Source organism: Nicotiana tomentosiformis, chromosome 2 (genome assembly GCF_000390325.3).
Source record: "Nicotiana tomentosiformis chromosome 2, ASM39032v3, whole genome shotgun sequence".
In the NCBI taxonomy this organism is placed as follows: domain Eukaryota; kingdom Viridiplantae; phylum Streptophyta; class Magnoliopsida; order Solanales; family Solanaceae; genus Nicotiana; species Nicotiana tomentosiformis.
In genome coordinates, this window is record NC_090813.1 from 119,173,439 (window position 1) to 119,187,203 (window position 13,765).

General features: G+C 40.4%; 1 long non-coding RNA gene and 2 pseudogenes across 1 annotated transcript; 2 read left to right on the forward strand and 1 right to left on the reverse strand.

The window, feature by feature from the left end:
- The first annotated feature begins 1,097 nt into the window (after positions 1-1,097).
- Positions 1,098-1,716, forward strand: LOC117277835 (uncharacterized; annotated as a pseudogene).
- Positions 1,717-6,003: 4,287 nt separating this feature from the next.
- Positions 6,004-6,732, forward strand: LOC104100632 (uncharacterized; annotated as a pseudogene).
- Positions 6,733-8,406: 1,674 nt separating this feature from the next.
- On the reverse strand, positions 8,407-11,657 carry LOC138905274 (uncharacterized). The gene is made up of 2 exons (XR_011413530.1): positions 11,491-11,657; positions 8,407-8,753 (listed from the first exon to the last, which is right to left on the reverse strand). It is a non-coding gene; the product is annotated as an uncharacterized lncRNA (long non-coding RNA).
- Between the last annotated feature and the right edge of the window lie 2,108 nt (positions 11,658-13,765).

Here is a 13,765-nt window from a genome sequence, read left to right on the forward strand (position 1 = left end):
CCGGTTCCGAAACAACTTGGGCGAAATAGGGTTCTACCGGGAAACCATGGATTTTTGAGTTTTCGCCATTGGTTACTGGTTGAGCCACTGGAATGGAATGAGATAAGAATCCCTGGAGATCTTTCCTCTCCACTTACTCGTAACAGGCTTTTCTTCTGTAGAAGACTTCTTCCGAATGGCATAATTGTCCGACACTACGTTCCTCGATCTTCAAAGAAAACTAACTCCTCCTACTCCTCCTTTTCCTTTAGGATAGGATCCTTCTTGGTTCTTCTTTCACTAATGATCTCACCATTTTCTAGTAGTAGTAGTTCGTGTGAGGGACTCTCCTTTCTATTGCTTGCCCTTGCCTTTTACTCTCATTTGGTCTCTTTCTTCTATAAAATAAAGCGTAGCAAAGCTTTTCTTGGTCATCAATATGACATGTTCTTAATAGAACCGATCTTATTCTCTAAACAATCAGAATTTTGTACTTCTGTCGGATCCTCCCTATCTCCTGATCGAGCTTGTGTAAGTAGATATTGCCTGGTAGGGCCGATAGTAATACACTGTGTGGGATAGAGTAAGGGCCCTTATCACCTCCTACGAGTCGTCCGGCGGAAAAGACTTTCTAAATGGGTAAAAGAACTTGGGATTGTCGTTCTCTTCCTTAAAGATTTGGATGAGTCGATGTCAGTCGATGGTGTGAAAACACTTCCTAATGTCGAATTCCAAAAACCAGCGAGAGGTTCCCCACTCTTCTTTGATCCGTCTTAGGATGGAGTGGAAGCCTTGACCTGAGCGAAATCTTAAATGGATTCGAGTACCATTCTGATCGCCTCTTTCATGATCCTTTCTATAGGTAGAACTGCTGTGAGTGGTCTAAACTTCGACCAAAAAAGGTGAAGCTTCAACCCTTATTTCTTTCTTCATATTGTAAAGGGGAGCAAAGCCCCTTTTTTTCTCCCTCTATTTATAGAAAAAGGGCACTCCTTCCATCGTTTCAGTGACTCATAGGGCTTCCCTCAGCTCAGTATTTCTGGTTCTTGAGAATGGTCGCCACTTCTCCCAGGATCAGAATGATTAACCCTGCCCGATGGGTCTACATCTATCCCTGAATGTCGTCGGGTACTGTTAACTTCCCCTCTATTCTTGTAACTGTCACCTATAATCCACGTAGGTGTGTCCGCACCCCCCTGAGTGGACGAGAAAGAAAGGATTTCTCGGAGCAACCCCCCAGGTTCCAGACCCAGGAGTTAACTTTCCCGTATGAGCATTCGGTACATGTATTAGTCTGTGGAAGAGTGAAAAGGTCACCACTACTGAGGATACCCCCTAATCTTAGATAGGTCGTTTGAGGGTTCGCCGAGGTCCATTGCTGTGCTTACACACAAGACTACCATTTTCCGAAAGCTCTGCAGGACCACCTACCACTAGTCTTCGGCCGGAGGGGTTTATTGCACAAAAATGCCCGGGCGCAGGCTCCCGAAGAGAGAAGCCCAATGAGTGTCAGATGCAAAGCCCATACCTCATTAAGATCATATTGGCATACTCTCCCAAAAAAGAAAGAGCAGACCCCATTGAAGATGAGAGTGAGGTACAACAAGGCCATTTATGTGCACTGCCCTTCTCACGGAGCCGTACGTGGACATTACCGCTCATACAGCTCCCAGCCAGCAAGAATTTAGCCTTCCTCTACAAGGAATAGAAGTGTGGATGAATTTACATCAAATATAGGATTGTTGTTGTACACGATCTCCATTTTAATAGTCCGAGATATCCACTCCACTATGTGGTAGAGTGTTCGTCCCCACCCCTTCGTAGGGGTACCTTCCCTTTAATTGAGAGAAGGACTCGGAATTGACTCCCCTCGATTCGAGATCCGAAAGAAGGGTATAGAGTTTCTCCAAGGAATGCTTTCCTATGGCAGTACGCTAATTCTCGAGGGCCCGAGCTCCCGCTCCCATCCAGTTGCCCTACTACAAAATAAGGAGAGGGATCAACGCCCCACAGAGAACCCAACCTTTTCAAGTAGGGCCTGAAAGAAATCAATTAAACTAATTTTCAAACAAAGAAGATAAAAAAAGAAAAGTATAGTGGCTAGGAAAGCTTTGGAGATTCTATGGGAAATTGAAAACGCCGAAGTAAGCTGTGTCTTATAAATAGAAAGATGAGGAGATAAGGGGAAAAGGATATTCATGATATTCGGAAAGATTTATGTACATTCGCTCTACTCACAGAGCGGTATACCGAAAAAAGAAGCGACTACCTTACTTAAGCAATTCTTCTTATTCTTATTCTTTCTTAGTTGAAGTTCCTATATTGGTTTTTTCTTTCTGTTATTAATGTTATAACTCCTAATTCTTTGGTAGCGGAACTTGTTGATAGTTCGACCGTTATCCCCCGTATAACTCAACTATTTGACTGTACGGCTATTGTGATTACGAGAGAAAGGAGGAATGGCGCCTTTCTTTACCACTTGGCGGTTGAAAACAAAAGTGCTTCCAGGTACACGGCCATTAGGCTCATCCAAGGCGTATTTACGGAAGTAGCAGGGAACTTGACTGTCAAGTTTGAAAAAAGCTGGCCAAGCATGTGTCACTTTCTTACGCCTGGAGAAAGAGAGATCAAAGAAGTATGGGGCTGATACACGAAGGATCAAATCATAGAGATAGTGGATCTTAAGAGGCGGAAGAAAAGGAACCTCGGCGATATAGAGATCGCGGAGTCCGCGCCCGTGCTGAAAGTGAAGAAGCTTTCCTCTCCTTTTAGTTGAGCATCCCCGCCCTTTAGCACTTCCCTTCCCGAAGTGGGAGTAGGAGAATGGAAAGTGCACTCGATCAATTACCATGATGTGTCGTAAGATAAAAAGTCACCTGCAGGAGCTTAAAACTAATATCTTGGGGGAAAGGCCTTTACTCTACGAACCAAGTCTTTCTGATGAGGCACCAACTTTTTTTTTGATCCCTGAGTAGCATTTCCTTTCACTGAGGAATGGGCGGATGCTTTAACATAGGCGGATGTGGGACACAGGAAGAATAGATTCAGGTGCTCCTGAGTCAAGAGATTCTTCTCCCTAAGTAGCATTCTTGTAAGTATAGAAGGAATTCTCATATCTCTGAAACGATAAAGCTAAAAGCAATCTTTGGTATAGATATTGATATTGATCCGCCTCTACGGGAGGTGGGTGGGGATCAAGAGAAGCAAGGCCGGGCACATCATACTTTTCAGGGATTGTGTCATGTTAATTTCCATAGTGAATTTCTTGCGTATCCACCTTGAAAGCGAGATCTCGAGACAGTGGGAAAGGAGAATCAACAAGATAGGATGCTCTGTCCCATCTAACAAGAGTAGGAAGATTCCAGCTTTGAATCTTGTGCTTGACGGTGATCATTCCTGCCACGTCGTAACAGTCTTTAGTTCTTTCTATTTCAATGGTTTGGAACCTTTCTTACTTTCTTTATTATATTGGGGAGTTTTTTCTCTTGGTCCGCTAACTCCATAAAGGGCTGGTGGGTGGGGGTAGAGCCTCTAGCTCCAATGTCGATGAATCAAAGGTGTCTGTTTATGGTATGGAATAGGAAGAGCAAGAATGGAACCACTATCGCTTGTCCTATCATCCGAGATAAGCTTCTTTCATTTGTTAGTATGGCGTAGGTAGAGTCCTTTGCTCGTATGATTGGCATTACTATAGTCTCACTAGCCTTCCTTCCTTTTTAGTGCACATGAAACGGAAACCCTAATAGAGACTACCCACACGATGATCAAAAATCTTCCTTCTATGCTTCACTATCAATTGATTGGCGCATGAACGAAGCTGTAACGGAGCATGTACGCGACGATCAAACATGGATTTGCCAGCTGCCTGTGATAGGAAAAAGAAAACTTGATCAGATAGTTCGTGCGGGGAATTTCCCACCACGCCTTTGATATTTCTCTTGCCGTGTAGGTAAAGCTAGACGAGCCTCATTGGCCCGACAGCTGACAAGCAAACCTTCCATTCTTATGTTTACATCACTTCTCTCTTTCTCGCATTGACAGGGAAAAGGTTTCAAATGAGCATCCCACGGGGCAGCCATAGCTTGAACCTTCTTTCTCGCAGTTAGCTATATAACTCAGGCATCAATGGTTTGAGCAGGATGGCGGTTAGTCTTCCTCGTCTCTTTTGGGTAGGCGGCGGGAATAACTCTTCTAGCATCAACATGGATTGACAGAGACTAGGAGTAGTCGCCATCATTTTCCATAGTAGTCATCCAGCAAGAAAGGGAAAGACCACTTAGCGCAGTGGAATAGGAAAGAGAGCGTCGAGCACAACTCTAGTGTCACCAGAAATCCTTTTTCATTTATTGGGAGACTGAATGAAAAAGGCTTTGTCGAGCAGGCATGATTGTCACGTCGATCGACAGTTGAGAAATACTATATCGGGGTCCCTCACTTTAGGGCTATCTTTCACCGTTGACAGACATGGTTCAACGTACCAGCTACGCTTCCTCTTCTAGAACAGTGATAGCCTAGTCTGATTCCCCCTTCCGATAGTGCCACAGCTCCTTCTATCACAACCCCTGAAAACTGGGCATTCGAAGCATCAATCTCATTCTATGCTCTATGCCATCTTCCTTATACTTTGACTATTAATTCATATGCATAAACCTCCCTCACAAAGGAAAGCGGGAAAGTCATCTTTGCAAACAAAGGCCTTCTTCTTATACTATGGCATCTTGTCCAAAGCGAGCGGTCATGTAAACCCTTTGTCTATTCGGCTCTTTCCTTTAATAAGAAGAATTTAAATGTGACACTTTCACGATGAAATACCGGAAATTTTTTATACTAGAGTCCCCCAGGAAATTAAGCCAATGATCGACTGTCCTTGCCCATTCTAACGGGAAATTCTATTCCTTAAACTCCCACAACTCTATATGTGCCTATTCCTTCGATACCTTTCCATGGAAACAGGGAGAAATGGCTTATTCCGCATCAACCTAACCCCGCTTATTCCGACTAAGTGATCCATTGGAGAAAAGAGGGCCTTCCTCCTTCTTGCTTGAAGCTCTGTCAAAGAAGTATTCTATTCTGAAAAGGCTAAGGGCTAGGCTAAACCTCCCTTAAAGCCATGAAGTCCCAGAGCTCTTATTCCAAGAACTGGTGATATTTCCTTAACTACAGATTCAATAGCACCGGTTATGAACCCTAAAAACAACAGGAAAGAGAGCACCATTTTCTTAGACTGTCACACCGGCAACGAGAGCAGTAAGAGCAGATAGTGGAACAGAACTAGCAGCAGATAGGCATTTAGTTAGCTTGAAAACAAACTCATAGTTAGAAATCAGATGCTTTCTCAATAACTATCTTTAGAATGTCCTATCTCTCTCTTCAACGATTTAAAACGAGCTAGAAGGCTTCTCTTAAAGCAATAAAATAGAAGTTATAGTAGTTTCAGCTATTCGATTCGAATGAGTGCCCTCACTTACTTTCCTTACTACGATATTCCCAAAAAAATAAAAAGAAAGTGCAACATATCAAAGAGCGATGTCACAAATTATCAGTGACCTCCTACATAACATATGCGAGCCTTACATGGATGATTTGGTAGTCTTTTCAAAAGAAATAACCGACCACATCGAAAATTTACGCAAGGTCTTCGAAAGGTTAAGAAAAATCAATTGAAGATGAACCCGAAAAAATGTGCATTCGGGATCAGGTGGAGGCCTTAAATCAGTAGGGCAATAGCATAGGTATTATTGACCTGACCCCTATTACATTACTTAAGCCTACTCTTTCTTCAAGATACGAAACGAGCAGCCGAAAATGGTTGTCCTTATTGTATTTTAGATGGAGTCATCTACAGGGCTAAGAATCTTACCTTTACATAGAGAGGGGTAGTGATACCATGCTCTTTCGTGCTCGTAGGTTGACTCACCTATGCATCCCGACTAAGGTCTCACAAATGTTCACTTCCCTTATGCATCCAACCGCCTCACTAATGTGAATAGGTTATACAGAAGGGTATGTTGGTTATATACTCTTATGTGCCTTCCTTCTTCGAACCTTTTGGTATATAATGCCCCTAACTATAGATTAGATCTACCAGACAAGAAACTCAATTCCGCACTGCTGCTGAGACGTCGGACTTATCTACCAAGGGATTCGTGGAATTTCTATGAATTGCATTGGGGGAAATCTACCAAAGCTAGGAAGATAGATAGACTCCTTTCCCGCTGCTAAGGGAGAGCAAGAAAGAAAACCAAATATTTGTTTTTTAACCAGCGCCCTCTTTTGGGTATATAGGTACTAAGAGTCCTCTCACTACCAACCATCAGACATCATCTAGCTGGGTATTGCCGGTATCAACAACTAGGAAGAAACAACCAAAGGGAAACAACAACTAACTATGGCTCTTGGCCCAAACAACATCCTAGGCGTAGGGGAGATCGAAGCAATAGGGAACGCCTAGATGACGTTTTTCTTCCTGGGCTGCAGTAAGTAGATCGAGAGGTCGTTTCGCCCCTTGTCCCCGAATATGGGGAATATGTTCTCATAAAATCTTGCCCCAATCTGACCTAGCTAGCGAGCAATCCCAGTTCGTGACAAAGACAAGACAGCAAGCGAGCGTACTTTTGTTCGCTTCTTCTCCACCAAGCACGAAAGTTTAAGGATAACTGTAGGTCGGTGGCTACTTAAGGAAACTCCGATTCGATCTGCCTCCCGATTGGAGGCATCTACCTCATCCCGATCACAAGGAGAGGTGCACTATGATGGGGGTACGTTTGTTTCCCTTAAGGAAAAAATGAAATGCATAGGGGACCATCCTTTTGTTACGGCATGCTCCTCATATTTACGGATTCGCAGGGGGCCTCAGTCCCTACTTAGTTTCGCCAGCCTTTGTTATTGTCAGTCAACTAAGTAGGGCCTTTTCTTTTTTGTTTGAATAACCCATTCTCATTATCTTTAATAAGTAAAGTAGGCAAACCTTAGGTCGTTAGTAAAATTGACAAAGAAGAAAGAACCGGTTAAAAGAAAGAGAATCTTTCCATTTTTCTTATAATTATATAATTATATAAAATAGAAAGAAATTTCTTATTATTATATGTAAGCCAGCTTGACAAGCAACCCTTCCTCTTGATCTGAGGTGTGAAGAGAAAGATTTCTTTTTTATGACTTCCACTTATCGATCCTGGCTCAGAAAAGTGACCGACCAGGACAGGTCCCTATTGATAAATGAAAGAAAGGGTTTATGAGACCTAGCCCTGTAAGCCCATACATGTGTAGAGTAGATCGTTCAACACCTGCGGCACAAACCCATTTTGAACCTATTGGTCCTAGTATCATAGGCGGCCGAACGACCGCCTCCTAATTACTTGACCAACCTGCTATAATAATTCCATAAACACCTAGCGAAGATATGGCAAACAAATAAAGTAGCCCTATGTTCGGATCTGACAATACCATACCTTAATAAAAAGGTACAACGGCCCGAGCGACCAGACTTGGTGAAATAGGTTCTTTTAGAATCAATTTCAAACCATCTCCTAGAGGTTGTAACAATCCAAACGATCCCACTACATCAGGACCCTTTCGACGTTGCACAAAATTCATTACTTTACGTTCATCTAGCACTAAAAAGGCTACTTCTAGTAGAAGTGGTAGAGTTATTCTAAGTATTTCAGCTGGAACAGCTATGTATATTTTTTTTCTATTCACTCATGATCTGGCCTGGTCGACCCCTCCATTTTTTTTTTCTATTCATTTCTTTAGACCACGACCCCCCCCCTCCCCCCAATTATTTTTATTTCTTTATCTATATTTTGCCAAGTTAAAGAGTCCCCGCTTTTCATGTTCTTAAAAGTTTTTCAGCTTGCTGACTAAGGTTGGAAGCTAAATTCAGTCTTCGAGACCCCATAACATAAGAAAGTCGTAAAGTGCATAAGTCCCTTTAGAGAAGGGCGCGACTTTCTTGTGGTAGTAATTGCAAATGAGCAAGTAGGGGGCGGCAACTAAAGAGGTAGCGAGACTGACCACAATTTTAGGAATAGGTTTACTTTCTTTTATTTTTGTTATGGAAAGTGAAAGTCGTTTCGTTTAGTACGAGATCGCTTCACACCTCGCGGTTCTTACACCTCTCGCCTATCGAAGTTCTGTTCAAAAACCTCGTCCGAGAACTTGTATAGAAAAGGATTTCCCGCGGCACAGCGGTTCTTCCATACCAGCTTAGCTGCCCGGTGCTGCTATTGGCATAACACCCGGTACACCATAGGTTAGCCCAACCTAGTCCTATCGTACTAGGATTGGTTCCTTGCAGTTTTTTTCTTCCTTACTGTCTCACGACGTTCTAAACCCAATCCATGTACCACTTGAATCGGAGTATAACCGAACCCTTGGGACCTTCTTCAACCTCAGGATGTGATGAGTCGACATTGAGGTGCCAAACGACTACGTCGATAAGAGCTCTTGGGAGTCATCAGCCTGTTATCCCCGGCATATCTTTGATCCATTGAGCGAGAACCCTTCCACACGGGACTCCCGGATCACTATGGCCGACTTTTGTCTCTGTTCGACCAGTCGGTTTCACAGTCAGGCAAACTTATACGATTACGCTCACAAGCATAATCTTAGCTTGAGCCTACCTTCACACACCTCCGTTACTCTTTAGGAGGCATCCGCCCCAGATAAACTACCCACCTCGCAGTGTCCCGCCTCCCCCCGAATGATCGGTATGATAGTTAGACATCCTTAGACGAAAGAGTGGTCTTTCAGGATTGGTCGTTGTGTGTCACCACCTCCCACCTATCTTACACATTCGATTAAGGTTGTCACTGCGAAGCTATAGTTAAGGTGCACGAGGTCTTATCGTCGTGGGGCTTTCATCCCTTCGCCTATAGACATATTTTATGTCAAGCTTAGTATATGACCTCATACAACTATTGTTGGTTGAGTATCACTCAAAATAAAACTTCTCCACTCTGATATTTGATCAAATTGTTGGTTGCATCAGCTTGATTTGATATCCATCTATTTATAATCTGCTGTTAAATTTTGAAACTTTGAATAATTAATGAAATATCACGGTATATGGTTTGAAGCTATGATCCTTTTCATTTTATACTAAGATGAACTTCCAAATAATCAATTTTGCTCACAGTAAAGTACAGTTAAAGAACATCCTAATTTCTACCAAATTAAGTGGAGTAATTACGCAAGATAGCCCTTTGGTCGCATAAACAAGTGTAAAAAGAGAACATTTTTTGGAATTATTTCATGATAAACTATCATTGGGAATACTGGAATTAACTTCTTAACAAAATTAGTTTAAATAAAGTTTTGAGTAAGGAAATTTCTCAATCAAAGGGAATGCAAATAGTCTAGCAGATAGAAAAATGGGATATTATATTGTTAGATAATTAATATATGTATGACAAAAGATTATTTAAAAATTTTACAAGTGGCTTCTTGCATGAAGCCTTGTGTAGAAATACTCTAAGAAGATTGGTGCATGGCAAGATTTTTACAATTGGACAAAAGACTGCATGCGCTCATGAAAAAATGGCAAAGCTCAAAATACTTGGCATACGAACTAGGAAAAGTGTCAAGTGACTACGTCCCGTAAGCCTATTATTTTCACATATAAATAGCCTTGTGTATGCATCAATTCCCATCCAATCCAAAAATCAAGAAAAGCTCATCATCAGCATCCAAAGTTACTTTTCTCTTGTCCTATCCTTTCATTTCGTTTACTGCTCCCCATTTCTTCTATCAATTATTATTTGTTCATTTCCTGGTTACATGACTTGATGGTCTATTATTTAATTTTATTGATTCATGTATCTTATAAAAAATAGAGGTAGACTTGTTTAATTTTACTGATTCATAAATCTTTTCATTTTTCTTATAATTATATAAAATAGAAAGAAATTTTTTATTATTATATGTAAGCCAGCTTGACAAGCAACCCTTCCTCTTGATCTGAGGTGTGAAGAGAAAGATTTCTTTTTTATGACTTTCACTTATCGATCCTGGCCCAGAAAAGTGACCGACCAGGACAGGTCCCTATTGATAAATGAAAGAAAGGGTTTATGAGACCTAGCCCTGTAAGCCCATACATGTGTAGAGTAGATCGTTCAACACCTGCGGCACAAACCCATTTTGAACCTATTGGTCCTAGTATCATAGGCGGCCGAACGACCGCCTCCTAATTACTTGACCAACCTGCTATAATAATTCCATAAACACCTAGCAAAGATATGGCAAATAAATAAAGTAGCCATATGTTCGGATCTGACAATACCATACCTTAATAAAAAGGTACAACGGCCCGAGCGACCAGACTTGGTAAAATAGGTTCTTTTAGAATCAATTTCAAACCATCTCCTAGAGGTTGTAACAATCCAAACGATCCCACTACATCAGGACCCTTTTGACGTTGCACAAAATTCATTACTTTACGTTCATCTAGCGCTAAAAAGGCTACTCCTAGTAGAAGTGGTAGAATTATTCTAAGTATTTCAGCTGGAACAGCTATGTATATTTTTTTTCTATTCACTCATGATCTGGCCTGGTCGACCCCTCCATTTTTTTTTCTATTCATTTCTTTAGACCACGACCCCCCCTCCCCCCCATTGTTTTTATTTCTTTATCTATATTTTGCCAAGTTAAAGAGTCCCCGCTTTTCATGTTCTTAAGAAAGTTTTTCAGCTTGCTGACTAAGGTTGGAAGCTAAATTCAATCTTCGAGATCCCATAACATAAGAAAGTCGTAAAGTGCATAAGTCCCTTTAGAGAAGGGCGCGACTTTCTTGTGGTAGTAATTGCAAATGAGCAAGTAGGGGGCGGCAACTAAAGAGGTAGCGAGACTGACCACAATTTTAGGAATAGGTTGACTTTCTTTTATTTTTGTTATGGAAAGTGAAAGTCGTTTCGTTTAGTACGAGATCGCTTCACACCTCGCGATTCTTACACCTCTCGCCTATCGAAGTTCTGTTCAAAAACCTCATCCGAGAACTTGTATAGAAAAGGATTTCCCGCGGCGCAGCGGTTCTTCCATACTAGCTTAGCTGCCCGGTGCTGCTATTGGCATAACACCCGATACACCATAGGTTAGCCCAACCTAGTCCTATCGTACTAGGATTGGCTCCTTGCAGATTTTTTCTTCCTTACTGTCTCACGACGTTCTAAACCCAATCCACGTACCACTTGAATCGGAGAATAACCGAACCCTTGGGACCTTCTTCAACCTCAGGATGTGATGAGTCGACATTGAGGTGCCAAACGACTACGTCGATAAGAGCTCTTGGGAGTCATCAGCCTATTATCCCCGGTGTATCTTTGATCCATTGAGCGAGAACCCTTCCACACGGGACTCCCGGATCACTATGGCCGACTTTTGTCTCTGTTCGACCAGTCGGTTTCACAGTCAGGCAAACTTATACGATTACGCTCACAAGCATAATCTTAGCTTGAGCCTACCTTCGCACACCTCCGTTACTCTTTAGGAGGCATCCGCCCCAGATAAACTACCCACCTCGCAGTATCCCGCCTCCCCCCGAATGATCGGTATGATAGTTAGGCATCCTTAGACGAAAGAGTGGTCTTTCAGGATTGGTCGTTGTGTGTCACCACCTCCCACCTATCTTACACATTCGATTAAGGTTGTCACTGCGAAGCTATAGTTAAGGTGCACGGGGTCTTACCGTCGTGGGGCTTTCGTCTCTTCGCCTATAGACATATTTTATGTCAAACTTAGAATATGACCTCATACAACTATTGTTGGTTGAGTATCACTCAAAATAAAACTTCTCCACTCTGATATTTGATCAAATTGTTGGTTGCATCAGCTTGATTTGATATCCATCTATTTATAATCTGCTGTTAAATTTTGAAACTTTGAATAATTAATGAAATATCATGGTATATGGTTTGAAGCTATGATCCTTTTCATTTTATACTAAGATGAACTTCCAAATAATCAATTTTGCTCACAGTAAAGTACAGTTAAAGAACATCCTAATTTCTACCAAATTAAATGGAGTAATTACGCAAGATAGCCCTTTGGTCGCATAAACAAGTGTAAAAAGAGAACATTTTTTGGAATTATTTCATGATAAACTATCATTGGGAATACTGGAATTAACTTCTTAACAAAATTAGTTTAAATAAAGTTTTGAGTAAGGAAATTTCTCAATCAAAGGGAATGCAAATAGTCTAGCAGATAGAAAAATGGGATATTATATTGTTAGATAATTAATATATGTATGACAAAAGATTATTTAAAATTTTTACAAGTGGCTTCTTGCATGAAGCCTTGTGTCGAAATACTCTAAGAAGATTGGTGCATGGCAAGATTTTTACAAGTGGACAAAAGACTGCATGGAAAAATGGCAAAGCTCTTGGAAAAATGGCAAAGCTCAAAACACTTGACATACGAACTAGGACAAGTGTCAAGTGACTACTTCCCGTAAGGCTATTATTTTCACATATAAATAGCCTTGTGTATGCATCAATTCCCATCCAATCCAAAAATCAAGAAAAGCTCATCATCAGCATCCAAAGTTACTTTTCTCTTGTCCTATCCTTTCATTTCGTTTACTGCTCCCCATTTCTTCTATCAATTATTATTTGTTCATTTCCTGGTTACATAACTTGATGGTCTATTATTTAATTTTATTGATTCATATATCTTATAAAAAATAGAGGTAAACTTGTTTAATTTTAAAAAGACATTTCACACTGTTGAAATAGTTTCTTGGGACAGTGTCTAGCATGACCTAAATATATCTATCTATTTCAATTTATTTTATTATTATTTTTTTAGAAAAGAAGAGAATTTTTGTGAATGGCATCAAGAAGAACTTTATATTAAGGGGGCGTTTGGACATAAGAATTATAAAATTCCAAAATAGGGAAAATATTTTTTAAGTGAAAATGATATTTGAAATTTAGAGTCGTGTTTGGACATGAATATAATTTAGTGTTGTTTTTGAAGATTTGTGAGTGATTTGAGTGAAAATTTTGAAAAATAACATTTTGGAGTTTTTCAAATTTTCGAAAATTTTCAAAATGCATCTTCAAGTGAAAATTTAAAATTTTATGAATAAACGCTGATTTCGAAAAAAAGAGAATTTTTTTTGGAAAAAATAAAAAAATTTCTTATGTCCAAACGGGCTCAAATATATGAGTTGTTTGTTTCAACTCTTCATCAAAAGCTTTTAGAATTTTCTTATATCATGCATACATACTTCTTTTAGAGTCTCGTTCCAGCTTTAGTGGGAGGATTGCTTTACTTACTGAGTACTATTGTAGTATATTGACGTTCTCTTCATAAGAACCTACATCGACCTAGGTCAATGTAGGCACAGATTTTACAGGTAAGTAGGCTACGAGCTATGATATTCTCCTCCCATTACGAGAAGATTTGGTGAGCTCCATTTTAGTTCGCGGAGTTCGTTGATTCCAGAATTTTGACTTATTATTTTATTATTTTATTATTTCTTAGAGGCTTCATAAACAGAGTCAGAAGAGAGTCATGGGTGTCCACTTTGCATTACGTTTATTTTTAAATGTATTCAAGATAATAGAATGAATTTCTTTTCAGAATATTATTTCATTTGAAGAGTCAGAAAAGTATTTACTTTAAATCATATGGAATTGTATTGAGATGCATTGCATAACAGAAATAGAACATAATAGAGAAGCCAAGATGATTTGCTCGGTCAAGTTAAGGCACCGAGTGCCGGTTACAACTTGGTTAGAAATCGGGTCGTGACAAATAAATTCAATTCAACACTAGAAATGACAAT